The sequence below is a fragment of the Camellia sinensis genome, chromosome 8 (genome assembly GCF_055761805.1).
Source record: "Camellia sinensis isolate YWXY chromosome 8, ASM5576180v1, whole genome shotgun sequence".
Taxonomy (NCBI): domain Eukaryota; kingdom Viridiplantae; phylum Streptophyta; class Magnoliopsida; order Ericales; family Theaceae; genus Camellia; species Camellia sinensis.
The window spans coordinates 93,867,290-93,876,932 of NC_138968.1; positions in this window are offsets into that span (position 1 = coordinate 93,867,290).

The following is a 9,643-nucleotide window of genomic DNA, read 5'->3' on the forward strand; positions in this document are numbered from 1 at the left end:
GCCATATTGTATTTTTTCAACAAGTCTATCACTTCCTTCTTGAAGTGGGAACCGTTATCTGAAATTATCTCGTTTGGAACCCCGTAGCAACAGATGATGTTGTTTCTGATAAATTTCGCGACGTGTGAGGCCTTCAACACCGCATAAGATTGGGCCTCGACCCACTTCGTAAAATAATCTATCGCTACCAGGATAAACTCATGCCCATTCGATCCCTTCGGGGTAACAGCCCCGATCACATCAATTCCCCAAACTGAAAACGGCCATGGGGACGTCATGTTGTACAGCTTTGACGGCGGGATGTTCATACGATTTGCATGGATCTGGCATTTGTGGCATCGCCGAACAAAGCCGATACAATCCTCTTCCATGGTAGACCAGTAGTAGCCCTGCCTAAGGATCTTTCTGGCCAGCATTACCCCGTTCATGTGTGCCCCGCATTCTCCTCCGTGGATGGCCTCTATCAGGCGCTTCGACTCTTTAGCTTCTACACAAAGCTTGTGCATTCCCAGATGACCTCTCTTATACAGCTTACCCCCACAGATGATGAACTGAACAGCCATTCTTCTGATTGCCCTTTTATCCTTGGCATTTGCCCCTGGTGGATATGCTTCCTTCTCCAAGAAGTTCCAAATGTCGTAATATCAGGGGTTTTCGTCCTGGACTTCATCTATGGCAGCGATTGATTCATTCGCCGGCACGAACTTCTGATCAATAATGACTGGACGCATCCGGACTCCGGATGGTATGTCTATCATGGAAGGTAGAGTTGCTAGTGAATCTGCGAACCTGTTGTTCTCTCTTACTAGGTAGGTGAATCTAGTTTCTCAAACCGAGGAATTAACAAATCCAAGGTCTGGTGGTAAATTATCATTTTTTCCTCTTTGACTTTCCAGTCTCCTTTTGCTTGAGATACAACAAGGTTCGAGTCCCCAATGACGTCCAACCGTCTCGTCCCTAGTTCTAGGGCTGCTTCTAGGCCAGCAATACATGCCTCATATTCTGCTTCGTTATTCGAGACTTTGAACCAGAGCTTGAATGCTAAGGGGATACGGGAATCGTCAGGCGCTATCAGCAACACTCCTATCCCATACCCGTACTGGTTTGACGCTCCGTCAAAGTACATCGTCCAAGTTTCATCTTCGATGTGCAGAATGGCTTCATCTGGGAATAGGTACTCAACCGCTTCATCCCCCTCAACCGGGTGGTCGGCAAGGAACTCCGCTACCGCTCTTCCTTATACTGACTTGCGTGTCACATACTTCAGATCAAATTCAGAAAGCAACAGCAGCCAACGAGCTAGCCTACCCGTAAGTGCCGGTTTCTCGAAAAGATATTTGATGCGATCCAAGCGTGAAACCAACATTACAGAGTGAGCTAACAGGTAGTGCCGCAGCTTCCTGGTAGCCCATACTAAGGCCAAACAAGTCTTCTCTAGCGGAGTGTAGCGGGTTTCGTAATTCAGCATCTTCTTGCTCAGCTAGTAGATGGCCCTTTCTACTTTGTCCTCCGACTCTTGTGCGAGCATGCAGCCCATGGTAGTCTCAGTCACTGAAAGGTACAATATCAACGATTTCCCCAGCTCTGGTGGTGACAACACGGGCGGGTTCTGTAAATATTCTTTGATCTGTTCGAAAGCTGCTTGACATCGGCCGTCCCATTGGAATTTCTTTCCTTTCTTCAGGAGACCAAAAAGTGGTTCACAAGTCAATGTTAGTTTTGAAATAAACCGTCTTAGGAATTGCACTTTACCTAGGAAGCCTCGCACCTCCTTTTCAGTCATTGGTGGTGGCATTTCTAAGATGGCCTTGATTTTGAAAGGGTCGACTTCGATGCCCCTTTGTGTAATCAGAAACCCTAGCATTTTTCCCGCTGTAACACCGAATGTACACTTCTGAGGATTCAACCGCAGCCGAAACTCTCTGATCCTTTGAAATAACTTTTGTAAGGCGGCGTAGTGGCCCTCTCTTTCTTTGGACTTGACAATCATGTCGTCCACGTACACCTCAACCTCTTTATGGATCATATCATGCAGTATTGTGGTCGCTGCCCGTTGGTAAGTAGCTCCAGCATTCTTCAACCCAAATGGCATTACTCTGTAGCAATATGTACCCCACGGGGTAGTGAATGCAGTCTTCTCCCGGTCTTCGGGTGCCATTACTATCTGATTATAGCCTGAGAAGCCATCCATGAACGAGAGCAAGGCATGTCCCGCCGTGAAATCTACCAATTCATCAATGTGTGGCAAGGGAAAGTCATCCTTCAGACTGGCCCTGTTCAAATCTCTGAAGTCTACACATACCCGAATTCTGCCATCCTTCTTCGGCACCGGAACAATGTTGGCCAACCAAGTCGGGTATTCGGATACCAGCAGGAAGCCTGCATCGATTTGCTTGGTGACCTCTTCCTTGATCTTAATGGCCCAATCAGGGCGGATCCTTTTGAGCTTCTGCTTAATCGGTCGGGCCTCGGGGTCAAGAGGGATCCGGTGCTGTACAATCTCAGGATCGATTCCAGGCATGTCTTCATAGGACCACGCGAAAACATCTTTGAAATCTTTTAATAAAGCGACTAAGCGCTCGGGTTCCTCCGAAGACAACGTGGACCCGATCTGGACCAGCTGCAGGTCCTTCTCAGTACCAACGTTCATAGTAGTGATTTCATCCATTAAGGGTTTAACAAATCTTTCTTGCTCTTGATCAATTAATCGTTGCAAAATCGGAGGAATTTCTTCCTCGTCGTTTTCATCAAAATTTTGAAAATCCTGATTTAAGTAATAAATCAAAGGCACGGAAAAATACTCAGAAACCACATTCACATCATCCTCATTAAATACTTCCAAGCCGTCTGATTCTTCTGTTACAACAGACTCAAAAGAAAAAGAAAATGACGACCTAGACAGGACCGTGGCATCCGGGTTATCACCCCCAGGAATACCGGACTCAGACTCAGTCGAGCTGGAACCTGATTCCGACTCACAGGACTCGGTGGAATCAGATTCTGGCTCACTACCTGACCCTGTGCTGTTGGACCAAAATCCTTCCTCGTACTGCCAAATGAGAGAGGGTGCGATGGATGCATCTAAAATAGTTGATGGTAGGCCCGCAGCCGTTTCATTCCTGATCACGCATACCGAGGAGTTATCCCCCAAGCACTTCTGTTCGATCGGAGGATCTGAAAGCAGACATGCCAGTGCTACCCCCATTTCATTCTCAGCGTCCTAAAACTGCTCTTCCTTACTCTGTTCAGTCTCAGCCGACGGATCTGCCCGCCCTTCGGCGATGTCATTCTCAGGTAGCTGCAGGTCAAAGAAAATCTCAAAACCTGGCGCGCGCTTCTTCTCCACGTTCAGCCATGGTTCTGGGAAGCCACAAAACGGAAAGTCCTCCCCCTCCCGGACGAAGCGTCCGTTTAGGGTACCCTGAATGGGCCTATGCATCAACTCAAAAGGCTTCCCAGCCTTCTTTGCTCTGGCTCTTCCAGCCATTTCCTTTCCTTTCCTTATCAGTCCTCTTTGGTGGGTAGATAACCCAACCCAAAGGTATGAGGGTTGTGCGGCACTTCGGCCAATGCTGCAACGCCTTTCCGGCCGCTCTTGCCCAATCCCATCCCGGGGATGTGTTGGAGCTTGTTCATGAGATAGACTACCTGAGCACTGGCATATACCCCTTCATTAGCAGCCATGATGTCCTGTACAACCCGAGCCTCAGCCAAGGTAAAACCCGATATGAACATCTTCCATACCGTGCTCAATTTCTAGAACAGGCGTAGATACTTCTGGCGGTGGATGAATCGATGAATTTCCGAAAACGATGGCTACTCCCTTCCCATAGGGGTATTTCACCACTTGATGTAGAGTGGAGGAGACTGCCTTTACCTGATGCAGCCACGGCCGCCCTAAAAGTAGGTTGAAAGTTGCAGGAACCTCCAAGACATGGAAATCTATCTCATGCTGTCCCGACCCAACCTTTGTTTGAATCTTAACTGTTCCCATTACTTCTCGGCTTGTGTTGTCATACACCCGAATCACCTGGGCTGTTGGCACAAAATCCGCGATTTTCAAACCAATCGCATAGGTTGTCCTTGCTGGACAGACGTTGATGGCGGACCCTGTGTCGACAAGCACCACGGGTATCCATTTATCTCTGCACTCCACAGAGATGTAGAGTGGCTTGTTATGGTTCGCACCCTCAGGTGGCAATTCTTTGTCAGAAAGGTCAACATCGGGGTAGCCCCTCCCGAAAAAACTAGGCCCACCAACTGTTCGGGCGTAGTGTCTATAGAAAGCTTGGTTTTATCCATGGCCGAAAGGACAGCCTGTCTATGTACTCGAGAAGCCATAAGCAGCCCCCAGATGGAGATGTCTGCTTGTATCTTCTTCAATTGTCTCAATACGGCCTCATCCTCGAGTTGCTTTTCCTTTTGCTTCTCTGCCTCCTTATCTTTTCCAGATGCCTCTGGTTGATCTAGGTGTGGAGGCTTGAAGTACCGTCCACTTCTAGTCATGTGATCGACTTCGCCGATATACCAGGTATCATCTGGTTGGTTACTCCCCCAATCCTCGTCTGTGTGGGCAAGACATAGATCATCGTTCTCCCACCACATTCCATCTGCAGCTGACAAGCACCTGTCCAATTCTGGCATGACTGCTTCAATACTTGTAGTACCTTCTATTCCTATGCTCATGGCGTTCCCCGTTTCTGTACTTGCGGCAGTCTCAACCCCCACGTGGGCTTTTGCCTTCCTGATTCTCTCGGAATCTTCGAACCTTTCCTGTTCTGACTGTGTCAACGTGGTTGATTGTTCAATAATCCCTGTACTCAAAATGCTCCAATCCCGAGCGAAATTCTTGACACCGGCGCTCTCCGGCGATGTACTCTGTTCTTCGACCCCCCCCCGACTGTTACTGACATTCCTGCCCCTGCCGGGCCTTGTCCGGACTGAAACTCTCCTACCACATCTGGCTGATCGTCCAACCATCCCGTGGCCTCCGTTGATTCCTCATAATCGAACCAGTTGACGGCTGAGTTTCCTGGATCTTGGTTACTGTAAAACTGGAACTGGGTAAGGTCCTCTTCTACAGCCATTAGCTCATCCGTTCCTTGTCCTGGACTGTCCCCTTGGATCGCACACAGCTCTCCTCTTACTGGAAATTCCACATCTGGTCTATTCTGGTCTATTGGCAAAATGTAGTCACTCGGACTATAAGCATTCCCAACATCACTCCTAGATTCCGCAGACTCAGGCTCGACAACCCCCTTCTCCTTTGGAGTCTTCTCTCTCCTGCTCTCGATGGTCACCACCGCTGGCTTGGGTTGGGTTATGGAGACGTCTATCATGCACAAATTAGTGCAATCGGGAAGGAAAACCTCCAGCTTAGGCAGATAGGAAGGTGTGATATAAATACTAGGATCGTAGGACACGACCCCAGTATGAATGAAATTGATTCTTTTGGGTGGTGGAGCTTGGTTATGTGTGAGGAGAGGATTGGTAGTAACGTTGGGTTTCTCAAGAGGCAAAATCACCCCATTATCAATGAGATCTTGAATCTCATGACGTAATCGGAAACATAGGTCAGTGTCATGACCGTGCTGTTGGTGAAATGCACAATACTTGGCTGGATTGTGGGCAGCGGGGAGTCTTTCTGGTAAGGGCCGCGGCTCTAGGGGCTTCAGATGCCCTTTTCTGATTAGAACCCCCAAAGCTTTGGACAGGGGCATATAAAGCGGAGCGAAGGTTCTGGTGTTTTTGGGAGGGTATTTGGCTGTTTGTGGGTTGCTTCCGGACGCACCGGAGAATGGTACGGCTGCCATAGTTCTTGGGGGAGGGTTGGTGGTGACCATACTCACCTCGGAGGTCCTGGTAGTTGTAGCGCCACTCGGGCCTGCATTAGTATTACGATTGAAAGTTCTGCGGGGTTGCTCTCGATCATTATCAATCAAGCCTTGCTTTAAGGCATCCTCAATCTGCACCCCCATTTCGTGCAGATCAGAAAAGGTAGGGAAGGGGAGTACAATCATCCGAATCTGGTCTTTGTCCATGGGCCTTAAGGTCATCATCGAAGCCTTAGCCCGCCATCTGGTTACGAATTCTGAGAAGCTTTCTTTGGGTTCTTGCCTCGTTGTCTCGAGATCCCGGGTCGTGATCTCGATTTGCGTATTGTATGAGTACTGCAAGATGAAGGCCTCAACCATCTCGTCCCAACTTCTCTTGACATCATCCTCCAATTTGGCATACCATATGGCCGCTACACCCAACAGGGTCCGGCCAAATAGAGACTGCTTCTGTAGTCTAGTGAGGCCCATTGGCCTTAGGATGCCTGAAAACAGTCGCAGGTGCACCATAGGATCCCCGGATCCGTCAAAACGATCAATTTGTGGCATCTTAAACCGATCTGGCAGCGTCATGGCTGCGTCGGTGTATCCATCCTCAATGTCCAGAATGGATTTCACACCTTGAGATTTCTTGAATAGCTTTTCAAGCTTGCTCATTTTTAATGCCATGGGGTCCACCTCAGACTCGAAAGGAGAATCCGGTTGATTGATAGGAGTGGGTGCCTTGGATAGTTGAGGTAGAATCGAGGGCGGAGCCGGCCCCGTTGGGATGTCTGTATCTTCTTGGACATTCCGGGTATTCGGTGTTTCTTCGGGTATCGGAACCCTTAGTGGGGGAGGGACTTACTGTGAAGCGGATGCTCCAGTTTGCTGCTGCAATCTTACGATTAACTCTGCTTGCTCGTTCATAACTGTGGCCTGTTGTTTGGCGAATTCTGCCTGTCGGACAGCATCCTGCTGCATTACTTTCATGCTTTCTTGGAGTTGGCGCACCATCTCCTCTAAACTAGCCATATTGTTCTGTTCTGGCTGAATTATCGGTATATGCTCCCTTTCTGTGGGTGAAACGGAATCCTGATCCCTACTGTACACAGGTGGGGTAGATAAAGCCCTCTGTACTGACTGTTGAACTGATGCCCTCTGCCCAACTGTCCTCCGTCTAGTAACCGGGGGTAGAGAGTGGTGCACTGGTTGTCCGTCTACCAGATCCTCAGATCGATGGAGCCGACGACCTCTAATCCAGAGTGCTTGGGGAATATCTACTGGGTTGGAAACAATGGTGCTAAACTACCTAGCAAAAAGATAAATAAAGCAGTAAATAAACAAACAATCGGACAGCACAACGGCGCAAAATAAACACATACAACGCATAGCTAGGTATTTATAATACACAGTTGATAAGCCGAACACGCTGTCCCTTGATACTGATCACTGTTCCCCAAAATTACTGTTCCTAAAACTGAACCTGATACCCGTAGATAACTGATTCTCGTAAACTGATACTGATGCCCTCGGGCCTGTTGCTCAAACTCGCAAACTGATATGTACGTTCCTGTAGAGATACACTCTAAAAGCACATAGCAAGTAAAGAGAGCCAAAACACCCCTATGTTGGGGTAGGGTTTCCCTGTCCTATTTTGTCAAGAGCTAGGGTTCCACTATGCACGCAGCAGTTTTCAAACAACCTAACATTGGGTAAGCAGCCTGTCCTAATTTGGAATGGTCACTATGGATCCGAATATGCACTAGGTCGAATGGTCGAAAAGGGTGCCCCGTTAAAACTGGGGTTTGTGTTCCCATACTGTCAGAGCCCATAACCGGTCAGCCTTATGGTCATGCCTTGACAAGACAAGCCTCCGGCAAACCGTTCAGGAATGGCAGATGGCAAACACTGTGTTCCTAGGCGCACCAATGCACATGCAATGCAAAGAGACACATAAATGGAATCACAATAAGATATCACGAGTTCAAGTCAAGCTCTCTAATTTCCCCAGCAGAGTCGCCAGAAACTGTAGCACGTCCGCGAGGGGGGACCCCGCTGCTACAGCTTGGACTCGATTTGTGTCGCAGTCCTTAATCTAAACCAAAGAGTCCAAATTCGGCAAATCGTTTTGAGAAACAGAATTTTAGAAAAGAAGTGCCAAACATGGACTGCTTTGCCAGATACAGAGTCGTCACCTAAATATTTTAATGGGAGAATTTAGGAAACCCTGACTCGGTGCCAAAGGCCACATGTCCGTCATCACCAAAGTTGCCTCGGCTCGGGAACTTGGGTACGATTAGGGAAGGTCAGCTATGAGCACCCCCTCTCGCCCGATCCGAAGATTGGCCTCTACTAACCGTGATATCCGTTTTTGAAAACGTTATGTGTTCTTAAACCGGTTTTTAGCCTAGAATTTCTATGTTATGCGCACAGCAAACAAGTATAGACTAGATTGCCTAATTTGGAAATAAGCATTGCATATCCGTTTGTTTTGGAAAAATGTTTTGGAATTTGCTACCCGCAAGTAGGCTGAAACACGGATTTCAACGAGTGTTTCCAACTCAGACAATCCAACCTTCACCCACAGGCATTCAAACAGTTTATCACATAAGCATCTAGCCACATGGTAAGCATGCTGTCATGATAGCATTCACACACATGAGATATGCTAAAGCATAAATGCTTACCGAGTACTCCGAGCCAAAACAATAAACTCGTTAGCCAACATGCATGGTCCTAGTTCATGTCAAATTGACTAATGCAACACATACAGGATGTAATTAGGATAGGCTCGGCTAACCTAAACATGGCATGTGAAAATGCACAAGTAGCATGTATTCAAGTTAGATTTGAAATACTAATGCAGTTAGCATGATGCGTCGAGCCCGGTGCATGCAATACTGATGAATGATGCACGCATGCATAGCATAAGGTATGCCAAATTAAACATGTCCTATTACTAACCATCAAAGCAGGTAAATAAAAGGGAAGAAAGATGTGGGGCTGGGAGACATACACACACTTACGCACACTTATTACATAATTGCCCTCACTCGGAGGGTCCAAATAAATATTACAGCCCGCATAATAAGCGCATAAATTATTACAGAATTTCTAATTAATTAATAGAATGAATGCAAAAAAGAAAGGTGGCCACAGCCCCCGCCTTGGGATGCGCAAATGATGCATGCTCGAACCGGTCTCGCCCGGAAGGTCCGTACCATACCACTGCCGCCTCTGTTTACACTGCCCTGCTTCTCTGAAAAATGCCAAAGTGCTGGGACAGGTTCCTTGCACACTGTATAATACCATCGGCTGGAGGAAACGCCCACCGGCCGTATATAATATCCATCGGCTGCTGTTGGAGTTATCGGCCTAGGGAGGATTGCCGGTCGGCACTGAAAACTGTCGGTCGGCAGAGACTTCCTACAGAAGACAGTTTTGACAGCAACAGAGGACAGACAGTATATGGCATGGGATTTCAGGCACATGTGGGCATAGTCATGTTCCCCATCATGTATTGAACTCAGGGAAGCATGGCCCTCGATCCTCGAGCCATCAATTGTGCATGAATAGCCTAAGAGATCAAGGTTGCCATTTGATGTAAAAATGCATGCAACACACAAATGAGGACCAAGACCCTATCATGTCGAAGTCAAGGGCCCCGGTGACCGAGAGTTAAGACGCGTTACATCAATTGTAGTATGAACGCTCCTTAGCCCTCACACTTGGTTTGACACCCCAAACCAAGTAATGCAATGCATGTTATGCAAACATGACTCAAAGATGCGACATGAGATTGAGATGCAAGGCATGCCAAATGCCAT